Source organism: Phyllostomus discolor, chromosome 8, assembly GCF_004126475.2.
Source record: "Phyllostomus discolor isolate MPI-MPIP mPhyDis1 chromosome 8, mPhyDis1.pri.v3, whole genome shotgun sequence".
In the NCBI taxonomy this organism is placed as follows: Eukaryota; Metazoa; Chordata; class Mammalia; order Chiroptera; family Phyllostomidae; genus Phyllostomus; species Phyllostomus discolor.
Window position 1 is genome coordinate 16693360 of NC_040910.2, and position 15604 is coordinate 16708963.

The 15604-nt window shown below is 41.6% G+C and overlaps 1 non-coding gene across 1 annotated transcript; it reads left to right on the plus strand.

The window, feature by feature from the left end:
• Positions 1-15022: 15022 nt before the first annotated feature.
• LOC114504355 lies at positions 15023-15127 on the plus strand. Its single transcript, XR_003685136.1, has one exon. It is a non-coding gene; the product is annotated as a U6 spliceosomal RNA (small nuclear RNA).
• The last annotated feature ends 477 nt before the right edge of the window (positions 15128-15604 follow it).

A 15604-nucleotide genomic window follows, 5' to 3' on the forward strand; every position in this document is an offset into this window, starting at 1 on the left:
TAACACTCCTTTTTTCTGCCGGCTCTGTTGGACCTCTCTCCCACCCACCCCCACCCCGTTTTATCCTGGGTTCTTCCCCCTTTCTTTCTAAATAGGTGGGAAAGTTGCTAATCCCTTCCCATACCAAACCTGTTAAACACGGAGCTGCCCTGTTAAAACAAGCACCGCCTTTCTTAGACCACTGTCCGAATACCAACCTTCCCATTTCATCTATCGCCCACCCAGTCAGTATTGGCACTGCTTAGTTCTTAGATGGCTCAAGGCGGTATTTTGGCCTTTAGCAAAACAACCTTTTGCTTCAGTTTCCTTATTTGTAGGAATGTAGAATCCTTAAGGTATTTTTTAGGTGAAAGCGAGAAAATGATAATACTGTGTTTTCAAATTAGCATATTAGTATATATTCAGTGGAGTTTACGAGAACCACGTTTTAGAAGTGGGCTGACTGCAAACACTGAATTTTGAAATGCATCAAACGTAAGATGGATTGACATTAAGGACTGATAAAGGAGACAGAAGGATGAATAGATGTGTGATAAGCCATGCACATAGTACAATGTTAATGGTAGATTGTAGGTGGTGGGTATACACTGTTCACTGTAAAATCCCTTCCATCTCTTTTATATGTTTTAAATTTTTCATAATGAAATGCTAGAGAAAACTCTTATTTATATGAAACCAAATAATGTGAATTCTGTTTACAAAATTGATCAATTAGTCATCCTTTCCCATTTGCAAAATGATTTACCATACATATTCTATAGTAGGCACCCACCCCACTGCTGTTTCAGTCAATAATTCCCACTATAGGCAGCTTGTCAGGGATCAAACTATTGTGTTATAACCACAACATTTTAGACATTTGGAAGATTCTTTCTGTGTTTTTTTCTCATCCTTTCTCAGATGTTTCTCTCTCCTGCCCTTAAAAACAGTTTGGTGTTATAAAACTAAGATTGAGTTCTTTAGCATTGGTAGGTACTCTTTTGAAACTTTTTCACATCAAAATAACTTCAGGAGGTGGTCCATACGCCCCTGCTGTCCGTTGGGAGAGAGGTTAGGGGACCTTACAATTAATAATAGACAAACCTGTATTTGTTTTTGGATATCTGAGCACATATTTGGATACCCAAACATTTGAACAATTAAGTTTCTACCTTCTCTTCATTTTCCTTTGCTGGCTGTAAGACAGCAGGTGGTCCTGTGCCACCCTTGAAGGCAGAACAGCCCAGGAGAAGATTTGAGACCCCCTCCTCTAAGGAGGAGGTGACGCTGATTTTGCTTGGAATCACCCCTCAAGGGGAGCCTCTGCAAGACTCCATCAAACATGGGGATGCAGGGGGTTCTGGTTGTTTGGAATACTCTTCATTCTACTGGGAATTAATAAAGAGCTCAGTCAACTGTAAAATGTAAATGCCTAGAATATTTTTCTCTTTGCAAAAGGAAAGAAATGTCTTTTAAGAGAAATAAAAATTAAGAAAGAAAGAACACAGAAAAGGGCATTAATTTCATCTCCAAAGAGTCGGAGACTTTACAGCTGCCAAACAGCCTTCAATCTTGAAGCAGCATCAGATAGCTCCCTTTTCGGCAATCGCTCGGCCTCCCCCACAGTCGCTGTACCACAGGGCACCTCCTTCCTGCAGCCCTTTGGTGTCAAACTCCCTGAAGTTGGCCACTGTAAAGTGCACGACTCAGCGTTTGCAAGTTACATGTGACATCACATCCTCTATTATATAACTTCAGATACAAAGCCTAATACCATCTAAGTTTGTGTTGGAAGAAATCCTCCCTTCCTCTTTATTTCCATTTTAGCAGAACCACCCCTGGGTTCCCTGATCCTAATCCCATTTTTTTTCAAACAGCTGACACTAGGGGTTGGAGGGTGGGGGGTGGACAGGAATTGAGTTGCTCCCCTCCAAAAAAATGGAACATATTTTGAAATGTATTCAATTCTTTTTCTTTATATCTTTACTTAATGATCAGAAAGTAAAGACCATTAGGTACCATAATTGAATTCAATCATTTTCAAAAGTTGAAGGCTAAGCATTTGGTCATAGTTAACTTCATTAATAAGCCCAGCCATGCTGGCACTTTTTTTTTTCTTTCTAAAAAGCTAGGCTTTTTTTTTTTCCTCCTGTCTCTTACCAGCTGTTGGAAAGAGTTGAGAAAGAGAGAGAGTCAGAGAGAGGAGGGAGGGGGCTGTTGGAGACAGAAGATGAGTCGGGGAATAATATAAGATAGAGCTTCTTCTTTGTTTATTGCAAAACACACATGTTACAGTTTATAAACATTGCAGGCAAATAAGAAATTGTGGACCAGAGGATAAACACAAAACATATCAGGGTTTTTGTTAATATCCAAAATAGACCCAATTCAAGACTAGCTGGAATATTTTTATTAGCTTTGGTTATTCATTAATTTCTGTATTTTTTCAACCTACTTATTCATCTGTCTGCCTTAATTCCATTTGTAGTCATTTTAAATAGAAAATACACAAACCTAATACATTTCTATGGCCAGATTTTGAGATGACAGAGCACCAAGCAGCCCATGCATCACAATTAGCATGCCATATTATTAGAAGCAAATCAGATTTCACTGTGCCTACACTGATGTTCTAAATTTAGAAACAATGTACAGTGGTTGGGGGGTACTCAGAGCAGTTTACTTTAATAAAAATAAAGATATTTTCAATATCTTTTTCTCTGCTCTTTTTCTTAGTTTGGCACAGGAAATGCCTCACTTTTAAGTATCTCTGCTAACCTTACATAAATAACTGCATGGTTCGTGAGCTCATTAGGATGGTGGATCAAGACCGTCTCTCTGATATTATGTGCAATAGAAGCACAGAAAAGCGAAACAATCTACTGGGTCAGGTGTGGGAAACATAAGAGTGTGTTGAACTTGATGAAAAACTCATTTAGAATTTCTCATTAGGACTTCACAGGAGCCGTTAGCTTTTCAGTAGTTGGCACTATATTTTTAGCAGCATTTTAACAGCTGTCAGTAACAACTAAGACAACATTTTGATCAACACTATATTTTTATTCTAAGAAAGGTTATTGCAAAGAAGCGAAATGCTTCAGAATTTGAATGCTGAGCCATGAAAGTAAAAAAAAGAAAGGTATTGTGATATGAAATGTTAACACATCAAGGGCAGACAGTAAGATAAACTATATAAAAATAAGGCCAAATGAATTTTTAAGTTTTAATTTTCTGATGCCTAGGTACACACAATAAAGATGATTTTATTCTTAAACGGTGTGTTCAATGTCAGAAATAGAAATGTCAGAATAGGCAAATGTGCAGTGTATCTTGTCATATATTTGCAAGTAGGTCAAGAATAGCCAATGTGGGCACCCAAAATGAATAAAATCTTTTTCTTAACATTAGAGTTTATAAAGGGAGGTTATCACGTGTCAGATATATGACACTGGAAATAGCAGACAGAAACATGTAAGAAGCTCCATGACAGATGTCATCTTTATTCCTAAAGATAGAGGTAAATTTGCCATGGGTAATGCATTACAAAGCAAACTAAAACTAAATCTCTGCAGGTGTCAAATTTCCCTTTCACCTGTAGTGTCTCCGAGTTGAGTGATTTGGCTTCCAAGGGAAGTAGAGTAATGGTATATTATTAAAGAAGCCACTGAATCATCTTATCCAGAGGTCATCTGCTCGTTTCGAGGACCTAATCCAAGTTTTGAGTTTGTCCCAACAAAGGCAGCTGAGTATTTCCCACTTCATCTAGCTGGCACAGTGGGGAATTAATTCATTCTTATATCAAATGATATTTTTATTATATTGCATTTGTTTCTTCTAATCCTTTTGGGGGCACCAATCTGTTAGCTCTTTGAATATGAATATGAAGCATTTTAAATTGCCTGGTAGGACTTTTTTTCAACAGACTAATGAAATTTTAGGAAAAATTGAGGTTAGATATCCTTTGCCTTTTTCCCAGCACAAATCCCTACCATGTGCAATTCTTTTAGTATTGATGGTTTTTCACAGAGCATTATATGGTTTTCTTGGTACATAAAATTTTGACATTAAATATCCATGTGTAAAAATTAAACATATAAAACACTTCTTATATGGAAAGTGTATCCACGACAGTTATTAATATTTAAACCACAATCTATTTTGAAATGCTTAGTCCTAATTATAGCTAGACTTCAATATTTTATCAAAACAAGTAGACATGTTTCCACTTAAACTAATTTGTTACTTTTTGAAAAATGCTTTTAATGGCCTTGACCATGAATGTGGTAGGACCATGTCCTCTAAGTAGAGGCTGAGCAGACTTAGGATGCCGCTGTGTGATGACAGTAGAGATTGTTTGCTTGCGTAAAGGACCAAGTAAGTACCTCAAGTCTTGGGAGTTTCCTTATACATCCTTACATGTAACTTATGCTTTATTGTTTTAACTTCATACATTTAATTGCATAAAAATGTGTCTGGTACACATTTTTATAATAATTATATATCTCGCCCTGGCTGGCGTAGCTCAGTGGATTGAGCACGGGCTGGGAACCAAAGTGTCCCAGGTTCGATTCCCAGCCAGGGTACATGCCTGGGTTGCAGGCCATAACCCCCAGCAACCGCACGTTGATGTTTCTCTCTCTCTCTCTCTATCTCCCTCCCTTCCCTCTCTAAAAAATAAATAAATAAAATATTTTAAAAATAATTATATATCTCAAAGAAGAAACAAATCCAGGAAAATTGTATGATTTCAACATATACTATTATTACCCCATTTATTTATAAATTACATTGCTTTTACTCCCATTTGAACAACATATGAAGTTTTGTTTGAAAATACAATTTATATTTAAATAAACTCTATTCATGTTATATAATATATGTATATAATATATATACACACATACATACACACATACATACATATACACATATAGGGCCCAGCAGAAATAATGACCTTTTTTTTTTAAATCAGAAGCGTGTAATTCTGTAACATAACAGTATCATACTCAAGCACACCCTATGACATTTTAGGTGAAAAGTTCAAACTAAGATTATAAATTATTACGCCAATATTATTACCCTACCAAATACACTCAAGCAGGCCTTCCTTCTGCTGGACACTGTGTGTGTGTGTGTGTGTGTGTGTATAAAATAATTCAACAAACCCTGCCAAGGAATAAAATGCAATATAATAATCCCATATCTTTTTATCCACTGTAAGTTATTTCCACGGCACCATAAGATTATGGTACTAGAACACAATTACTGATACATTAGCAAATTATGGACCCAGTAGTTAAATCAACACTATTAATCCCAGCAAGAACACTTACTGAGAAGTTCAAGCAAACATTAACTCCTGCAGATAATTCAAAAAGCCCAAGGTGCATGCAAGGGACCTCAAGGCTCAGCCTTCTTAAATGAAAAATCCAAGCAGAAACCCTCAGCCTAGAGCTGTAGTTCATGCCCCCTCCGCACTGGACCAGCAAACCAAGCAGCAGAGCAGGGTCAGCTGGCATGGCTTTGAATCCTGGCTCCATCACCTACTAACCACATGACCCAGGGAAAATGACTTAGTCTTTCTCAATTTAGGTTTCCTCATTTGTGAAATGATTATTGATGCTGCAACAGATACGTACTTAACACATTGCCTATATCTAGAAAGTACTCTCACAAAATATTCTATACTTACCTTCAGAGGTTTGTCATGGAAAATCAAGGTTGATTCTTCTGGGGACTGAAGATCTTGCTTCCAATTTGAAGAATTCTTTGAGGTCCCTGGAGAATCAGAGCTTCACCTGAGGTCCTCAAAACTTCAGACTTCTAACTAGTCTCTTTCCTAGAAGAGTGATAATTGAATTTTAGTGTGCACCACAATCACCTGGAGAGCACATTAAGAGAGATTACTAGGTCCTGCCACCAGAGTGTCCCATGAGCAGGTCTGGGCTGCGGCCTAAGAAACCCAATGTCTTAACAGGTTGCCAGGTCGACAGTGATGTTGCTGATCTTGGGACAACTCTTTGACAGTCACTGCCCTTAAGTACAATAAATGAAACGATTGTGCCCAGGCTGCTGCTGCTGCTGGGAATACAGGAGAGGGACAGATGAGAAATAGGAGGTGGGGGACGGAAGAATGGAAGTGTCAGATAGTGATAAAAGGGGGTGGGGGTCTTCAAAATCATGTGGCCATTGGAATGATGGGGCTGGCTAGCTATCTTAAGGCATGAACTAACGTTTACATGGGCGAGTTGAGAGTTGATAAACCGTATTCCTTCAATTGCTTTTGCATGCAGTTCGCTGTAGCCAAGTCCAGATCCAGGACCCTCTGTCCTAAGTGTGTTACGAAGATGGGTGCCTTATTCTTGAGTCAGATTTTAACTGAGGCTTTTTTCTTTTTCACTTTCACCCAACCAGGAGGGAACATTAGATCAACTGGACATGATGAAAATTTGACAAAGCCATAATGGTCTTTCCTAGGTTTTTTTTTTTTAGATTTTATTTATTTATTTTTAGAGAGGGGAAGGGAGGGAAAAAGTGAGGGAGAGAAGCATCAATGTGTGGTTGCCTCTCGCACACCCCCAGCGGGGGACCTGGCCCACAACCCAGCCGCATGCCCTAGACTGGGAACTGAACCAGTGACTTTGGTTCATGGGCTGACACTCAATCCACTGAGCCACACCAGCCAGGGCTCTTTCCTGGTTTCTAACCAGTGATTATATGAGGAGATTTCCAGTATTTTTCCTCAGGAACCCACACCTTCTGCTTACTGCGATAACAATTTCACCCCTTTATTTAAAAATGATGTTGACATTTTAGGATTTTACTTCATTAAGAAGTTGAAAAATAAAACTCAATCCAGACAGATAGAACTTCTCTATTTATAAAGATGGACCTAAAAAAATAATCAAGGAAAGTCAACAGAAATAAGATAAAGCTACATTCTTTATATTACTTTAATCAAACTTGACCTGGAGTAAACAAGATAAAAAGGGAAGAATGGACCATGCTACTCATAAGAAAACTTGGCGTTTTCTTAAACTCTGGCACAAACGTTGCTAACTCTTGATCAGGGTCTGAGAGGAGGGGAGCAAAAGCACAGGTGCAGGCCATCATCCGCGGGTGGGGGTTCCCCCCCCCACCACTGTCAGAGCTGCGGGGCATTGCTCTTTTTGCCCCAGATATTCCGAAGAGGGAACCAGTTCTTAATATACCCAGCCACACACAAAAGGGACCTGGTGGGCAATTCAGCTCATCCCTCCAGCTGAGGGCAGGGATTTACAGGTCAAACTGCTCTCTGACATCCTTAGGAACGAAGACAACTTCAGGGCAATGAGCACTGCCCACCGAAGAGACTACAGATCTGTAGAACAGGGCGCTTCAAACTCAGTTCGTTTCAACAGCGCTGCTCGTTGGGTCTCCTTCAGACCGTAGCCCAATTGATTCCGATCACCTTTCACTCCACCAAATGCGGGGCTGACACAAGTCACTGCATGTTGATCTCAAGTCATTACCACAACTATTCTGATTGGTTGGCCTATGTTGGATGACTTGCTAAATATTTTGACTCTAATCCTAGAGAAAAGTGTTCAGTCCAAATTGTACATGTGTCTTAGTCTGTTCAGGCTCCTATAACAAAATCACAGACTGGGTGGTTTATAAACAGCAGAGACTTATGCCTCACAGTTCTGGAGGCTGGAGGCCTAAGACCCAGGTGCCAGCGTGGTTGGGAGAGGGCCCTCTCCTGGGTCATAGACTTCTCCTTGTGTCCGCACATGGTGGAAGGCACTGGGAAGCTGTGTGAGGCCTCTTTTAGAAAGGCACTAACCCCATGCACAAGGGCTCTGTTCTCGGGACCGAGTCACCGGGCAAGGCCACACCTCCTTGAGGATGAGGGTTTCAACCTCTGAACTGTGGTGGGGGACACAAACATACAGACCCTAGTGACAGGCTTATGCACACAGCAAATTTAACCACAATTCTGGTCACTTCTGTTGGTAATATGTTAACCTTTAACCTGAAAAGACTCATCCGGTGTTCCATACCTACTGTTGTATTAGTCAGGTACAGATGAACCATCTGTACAAAGACACCGAAACACAAAGGGATGGATAGAAAAGAAGTTGGATTGTATCTCACATAAAGTCAAGAAAAATGAGTGGGCCCCGAGGTGGTTCTGCTGCAGGAGGTCTTCGGGAGCCCATGTCCCCACTGCTCACCAATTCCACAGGCTGTCCCCTGGGTGCTGAGGCACCAGCATCACACCCATCCTTTTCCATTAAAAAGCAGAAAACTTTGACCAGGTAATTGTGACACGTCACTTTGCTCTCATCACATTAGCCAGAGTAATCTTCAGGAAAGGGTGCCCATGCCACGTGAAAGCTGGAGTTCTACTACCAAAAGGAAGAAGAGGAGAAAAAGTACAGAGGACAACGAACAGTCTTTTTCAGGTGATGGCCAGCTCTGCTGAGCAGAGAAGAAAATGGGATGGGCTTACACTATGGAACAAAGGTCTAAGGTTATAGCTAAGAAGGGGTATCAGAAATGACGGTGGAAGGCAGGGTGTTGTCAGGGGCTGGGATGTAGATGCTGGGATCAGGATTTACACTCTCAAAATCAGAGGGGCCATTTCTTTTTTGGCAAGGAACCAAGAGAGTAGAATCAAGTAACTAAATATTCTAGTAAAGGTGAACTAATCTTTTAGTAGGCCACATGGTGAGTTTGCAGAACAAGCTAGGTTCTATTAATTGATCTTTTAAAGCTAGAAGAAACAAAGGTGATACAAACCAATCTCAAAAAAATGTTGAAATATAACAAGGATTTTAGTTATGTGAGATAAGTCAACAGAGTCTGAAATGCATCACTATTTCATAGAAACCTTAACCTATGCCTGACATAGAGAGAGAGAGAGAGCTAGCATGTGGCCCTCCGAGGGTATGTCAGGGAGGGTGTGCCTTCAGAGCACCACAGCGCAAGCTTACGGGCAGGACTGACAGCCCATGTCCCTTCTGATTGGCTGATACCCATGCCTGCTTGGTCTGTGCTGCCAAATGGGTCATTAAACATTATCAGCATGATCTCTGCTTTCAGGGGCTACTCAAAATTTGCTTAGGAGATGTTCAGACCACAAAGGGCCAAGAAAGGACTCCTAAGGAAAAATTAGTAGTTTCTTCTCCTCCAATCCGCAAACATTCTGCACATGGGCTGCACTAGATGAAGAAAGAAGGAGACAGATCCCAGGCTGATTTGTCAACCTGTCTATGAGATAGAGGTGGAGGGTATGTATGCAGAATGCAGACACTTTGCCATTTGGGGTTCATATGCTATTTAGAATTTACTGGCCTTCCTGGAATTTTGATGAAGAATTCCAGATTTTCCATACATTCCAGATGCCATGTATCTACTTACACATTTAAAATGTTGAGACCAATTACAAAGGAAGTTGTGAACTCCCTGCTTGGGAGGAATTTATAAATAGGGTTTCCTCTGATCGGGAATAGCAAAGATGTGTCTTAGGCAGGGTGACAGAGTAAGGTATCTATCAGTTCATTTAGCCTTTTAAATAATTACTTTGCAAACAGGAAATGAGGTCGGGAAGAAAGGCCCAATATAGCTTGATAAATCAGTGGATGAAAACGTGCATTGGAACTTTGACATCTAGCCTTTTATATTTTCTTTTGAAAAGGTGCCTCTATGTCATAAACCAGGTATCACACAAAAGAGAAAATTCAGCAGTGTTTATCTGTTAGAGTAGCAGTAAAATATAAAGGTTAAAAACATAGAGTCTGGGCCATGGCTGGTGTGGCTCAATGGATTAAGAGCTGCCCTGCGAACCACGAGGCTGCCAGTTTGATTCCCAGTCAAAGCACAGGCCTGGGTTGTGGGTCAGATCCCCAGTAGGGGGTATGCAAGAGGCAACCATGCACTGTTGTTTCTTTCCTTCTTTTTCTCTCTCCCTTCCCTTCTCTCTAAAAATAAATAAATAAAATCTTTTAAAAAAAGCATAGAGTCTAGTATCCCAGCTGGGTGACAGTCTTAAATTCTATAAACTCTGGACCTCCTACAAAAATGAGGTATTACAACTTACCTCATAGGGTTGTTGTGGGGGTTAACAACCTGTTTCACAACTGGCTTACAATAAACAATAAACATTAGCTATGACGTTTTTACATGCCCTTAATTCTGAACCATCTCCTCTACCCATGTCTCTACTAGTAGTCTTTCCTGCTGTCCTTGCACTTGGCATCTGACCTTATTGCATCACCTCTCCCTTTTTCATATTTTTCTTATGGGCTATTTGATATTCAGGGCTGTCTGCCTGGCTTCGTTCCACTAATATTCAGGCACAATTTCTTCTTCTGCCTTAAGCCTCCCATTGCAAAACATGCTACTCTTGCGGCACAGTTCCATTCCCCCTGCTGTAACCCAGTGTTCAGGGCATTTACGTAATTATTTATAGTATTTATAAGATCTTTTTGCTACTTGAAGAGGTAAATTCCTTTAAATGAAATGTAAGAGACAATGCTATGGGTTCCCCAAATTCAATTTTGTGTTTCTTTTTCTGAGCACACAGGAGAGCTCCACATCTTAGCCTCCCTTGCATTTAAGTTGGGTCCATGTGACTGGGTCTGGTCCCTAGTGGAGAGGAAGGGATATGCTCCTCGGTTGTAACCTCCCCCGAGGGGCTGGCCAAGCTTTCGCTTTCCTTACCGTGAATGCCTAGGGGCTCTCGAGTTGAGACAGGAGACTGGATCCCAGAGTCACCTGTCGGAGGAAAGCTACTGAGGGAAGTTGCTAGAAATGCATTGGACTATAAGGCGAGAAACAAATCTTAATAATGCGCATTCCGTGATATTTGGGTGCATTGCCCCATTAATTTAGATTGTACAGAATAGAAATATTTGGACAGAATATAAACCCACCGTGAATATTATTATGGTGAAGTCTGAGTGCAGTTACACTGGGAAACAGTATCGCCGAGTTCACTATGGGGTCTAGGTAGCTGAGGAGAGTGCTGTAGAGAAGAGGACAGGGACCAGTGAATGCCACAGGACCGGGTTCAAAATCTGTCTCAGACATTTATAACTTTGACTTTAACGTGTTCATTCTCTGGAACGCAAATAATACTTTCTTTCTAATGGCGTTATTGTGCAAGTCAACTGAAACTTATTAGGAAACTCTCTCCCACCTCTACACTCTTTCCAATATTCCAGTATTTCCAATCCAGTATTTAATTTCTGTGATTCATCACTCTAGGCTGCTTTTCATAAAGTTGACTTTATAGGAGCACTGGACTACAGTCTTGACAATAAAGAGCAGCAATTTGGTCCAGAGAAAGTATCCATTTCTTTAATTTGTGCCCAAATAAAAGAAAATCATTATAGAATTTTATGTGTTGAAAGTAGTACTTAGTAGAGAACAATTTTCCTTTTATTTAGTGCATTATTCAGAAGGTTCCCAAGTTAGAAGGGCTATGCCATGCACGATAGCACAATTTTGAAAATATTGTATTTAATTAAAATGGGAATTTCTGAAATGATTATAATACAATTTATATTTCAAAATCTTGCATAAAATTTTGACCCATGCAATATTGATGAGTTAATTTTCCTTTTTCCCCATCTCATCTTTACAATTAGAGGGATAGTCTCCATTTGAAATTACCAAGGGTGGGCCATTGGCCACATGAGCCCCAGTGAAGACAGATAGATACCCAGTGACCACCTATTTTGCAGCCTTTCTGTTTGCACACACACAAAGCCACTGGCACACTCAATACAAACGTTCACTTCAAAGGCACACCTGCAAGAGTTGCCATTGTTACTCGCTATTTAATATTTAAACACATTGTTTAGAAGTCATGCCATATACTTGGTGGCTTTTTAAATTAAAGGAAAAACGCAACCTAATACATAACTTACTCAATAAAAAGGCAAATATGGCACATTTTTACATTAGGCACACAAGAAAGGAGAATTAAAAATTCAACACATATTACATTGTAGGTTTGCAGACCCCCATTGTACATTGTGTGGTAACGTCTTTAAAATATGAGCATTGCAACAAACTAAGTTCTCTGTGGCATGGCATCCCTTTTGTATTAAAATTAGTAAACTCTTCCCTTCAATTATCTAATACCTTGATAATTAAAATAACAGCAGATGTCCCTGAAAATGGGTAGAGGAACAACATGCTCCTTTTTCTCTTCTTTTCTCTCCCTGCGCACCATCCTGACTTCTAATTTCCATCAAAGCTCTGTCCCAACATCTCCAGTCCCCCCTCCCAATGTGGACTTGCATTTTATGTACAGTTTGGTTCTGAAGTCAGAACCAGGTGGAAAATCATATAAAGTCAGAAATTTCCTAGGGGAAAAAAAATCCTGTAATTCTCCCTAAAAGTGCATTATACACGGCCATTTGTATGCACAATTTGAGGCTGACATACCATCCAACTCAGCCAGCTTTTCCTCCAGCCTTGGAACAGATTGCTGTTTTCTCAGTTAAGCACCTGATGAAGTAGTTGGCTTGCATTTAGGGGCCATGTTGTACAAAAGAATGTATATCTTTAAACACTTGAATCACACTCAGCATGGCGAGATGCTCATACTATGAGAGTGATGCAGGAGCAGAGACCCAGAGAAGGAACATCGGATTCACGTCTCCCTTCCTGCGCTCCTCTGGGGCATATGCTCTAGTGGGATGTGGGACAGAATCTCCCACACTATTTACATCCTTCCCTTTCCCTCTTTCTCCTTCTGGCAGAGTAAGGAGAGTTGAGTATGGACGAGAACTTCATATGTATTAAGGAAAAATTCTATTCAAAAGCACAACTTTTTCTGGGAAGGGCAGTCATGTTAGAGGAAATTACAGGGTCTCTGTTGCTCCTACATACCACAGGGGGAATCCGTGGCCCCTTCACCTTGACAGAGGGGACTGTCTCACAGTCTACGAGCACACTCAGAGCCAGGAGGTACGGAGGCCTCAGAGAGCGGATGCCGCGTGTCACGGTTTCTCAGCTGTTGGCTCTGTTGGCATGTTGGTTCACACAGTGATGTGTTTGGGGGGGCACTCTCCTGTGTATGCTAGGCTGTGCAGCAGCACCCCCAGCCTCAGCTCACTAGGCAGTCACACAGTCCCTCCCCAAACTCTGAAAACCAGCAATGTCTCCAGATGTTGCCGTATCACCCCTGGGGAGCAAAGTCATCCTTGACCGAGAAACACTGCTCTATATGACGGAGTGGGAAGAGTTTAAAAATCTTGGGGGCGGGGGGCAGGATTCTGAATGGGAGATGTGAACAAGGAAATATGGGATGGAATGAGAGGAGTTTTCTAAATAGTTCAAGGCTGGGCACTATGTGAGGTGAGGCAGCCTCTGAGAAATTCTTAGGTTCGAGATGGTTCCAGGCCTTTAAAACACAGATAAGTCTAAACTCCCATTTGAGCCTGTTTTCTGTCATATGAACCCCCGTCCGTTTCCCCAAATCTTCCATCAAGTCAACATCGACACCATGTGAGAGTGGTTGGGGAACAGCTGACTGCCCAAGAAAGGGACTGGGTTCCCTACTGGAGCTGCCATGATGGGGAACAGGGACGCCCACGTGGAAGGTTACTCAATTCAGAGGAAAGGGCATCCTGGGACCAAGGTATGCATACCCGGTATGGATTATGCAAACGTCTTTGGCTTTGTACAAAAAGTGGATTGTGGGTATGAACAGCCCTTACCTGTATCATAAGGGGCACTAGAAGGTTTTATGACATGTAGGTTCTCCGAGCCACGCAGAGGGGCCGCCGACCCTGACCAGGGTTGGTGTGGGAGGAGATGCCTCTCGGGAGGCCAGGGGTAGAAGCTGGGGCCTCCAGGGGTAGGAGGTGCTCACGTCTCAGGCGAGGATGATCGTTACTCCATGATGTACCTCTGCCCCAGGACACCGCTCATTGCCCTGCTCCCTCGCCCTCACCCTCTCTCCGTCTCCCTTGCTGCCGCACCTTAGTTGCTCCTCCGTTCCTCTGTCACAATGTGCCATACATTTTTCTATAAAAGACTCCAGCTGTATCCCTTTGCCGCCTTCCCAAGGCTGCCTCGCTAGCTGGGCACGGATTTGGAAGGCTTCCTCTTCTCTTGGCCCACTTCCCTTTCAGGGTCAGGTTCAAACTGTTTCCTCAACACACTCTGCCCGTCATTCCTCCCACACGAATCGTGTCTCATGCTGCTCTTTCCTATAGAAAGCCTTTCATGACCATACCTGCAGGTCTTAAGTTCATCTCTTCCATTCTACTTTAACATATAGGTTCAATGATACAATTGCTTACTAGAAGATAAACACCTCAACACATTTTACCAATACCTCTTTAGGGGCATTTATCATTTTCTATTTGTTGTAACAGATATTAGTGTACAGGGTATATTTACCCCTCGATGAAGAGCTCTTTGAAAACAGGAACTATGTCTTAACATAACAACTGCTTTGTAACAGTTGTGAAGTAGTTGATTTTAATTTTTTTCCAAAAAGAATTTGAAATGGCTTAGAAGGACATGCAACACTGGCTAATGACTTCCATTAGAACAAAGTGAGGAAAAATGAGAGATATAATAGAAACTTAAGAATAGTAGGCTATTAATAAGTGCTTGCTAAAAATAAGTCAATTTTCTTGACATAAGAACTGCCAGGGAGTTAGTTCAGTCTTAGGACAAACTGGATTTCCTGCCTCACTCACACCTCTGTCCTAGGGGGGTTGTCCACACGCCACCCCCTTCCTCACTGCCTATACTCTCCATCTCCCAAAGCTGGCCTTGCTTCAGCGTGCGGTCCATTAGAAACTGCCTCCTGCTTCCACAACCGGGCCTTCCTGACCACAGAGCTGGCTCTTGGCATGGGTACTGGATTCAAGCCAACGTACATCTTTCTCTTGGATATTTGGAGGTGGAGTAAGGGGTGAGAGCCTTTTCTCCATGGCTGGTGAGCTAGGAATCTGCTGAATCACCACCGTCTCTGGGTAGACAAAGCTGAATTTTCAGGAGAAGCAGCCAACCTATAGAAAGAAGCAGAGTGCTCGCTTCGGCAGCACATAGACTAAAATTGGAACGACAGAGCAGATTAGCATGGACCTTGCACAAGGATGATACACAAACTTATGAAAAGGGAAAAAAAAATAGAAAGAAGCAGAGACCAGGAAGGGTGAGACAGTTCTGACGGTATTTGAACACGGGCCTCTGTTTCTGAGATATCCCCCTCAGAGCTTCCCTAGTCCCCTGCTTTCCAAAGTATATTCGTTAGTGCTACTTTTGCTTTGCACTGAATTAAGTCCAAACCCTTGAGCCCATCAGTCTAGCATTTCCAGCACCCAGTCAGCCTTATCTTGCTTCTAAATTCTCAGTGGAGAGCTGCCTTCTCCCAGACGCCAGGCTCATTCTTTCCTCTGTGGTTTTCTAACAGTTACTCCCTTACCTTGAATGACCTCCTGCCTCCTCTCCCTGCAATACTAATTCTAGCCTTTCTCCAGGGTCCAATTTGAGATCTATCTCCTCCATTAAAACCCTTCTTGATTGATCTTTTTCTTCTCTGAACTACTGTAGCCCTTATATCCCCAGCTTTTACGATGCTGCCTGAAACACATTTATTTTCCTGCTT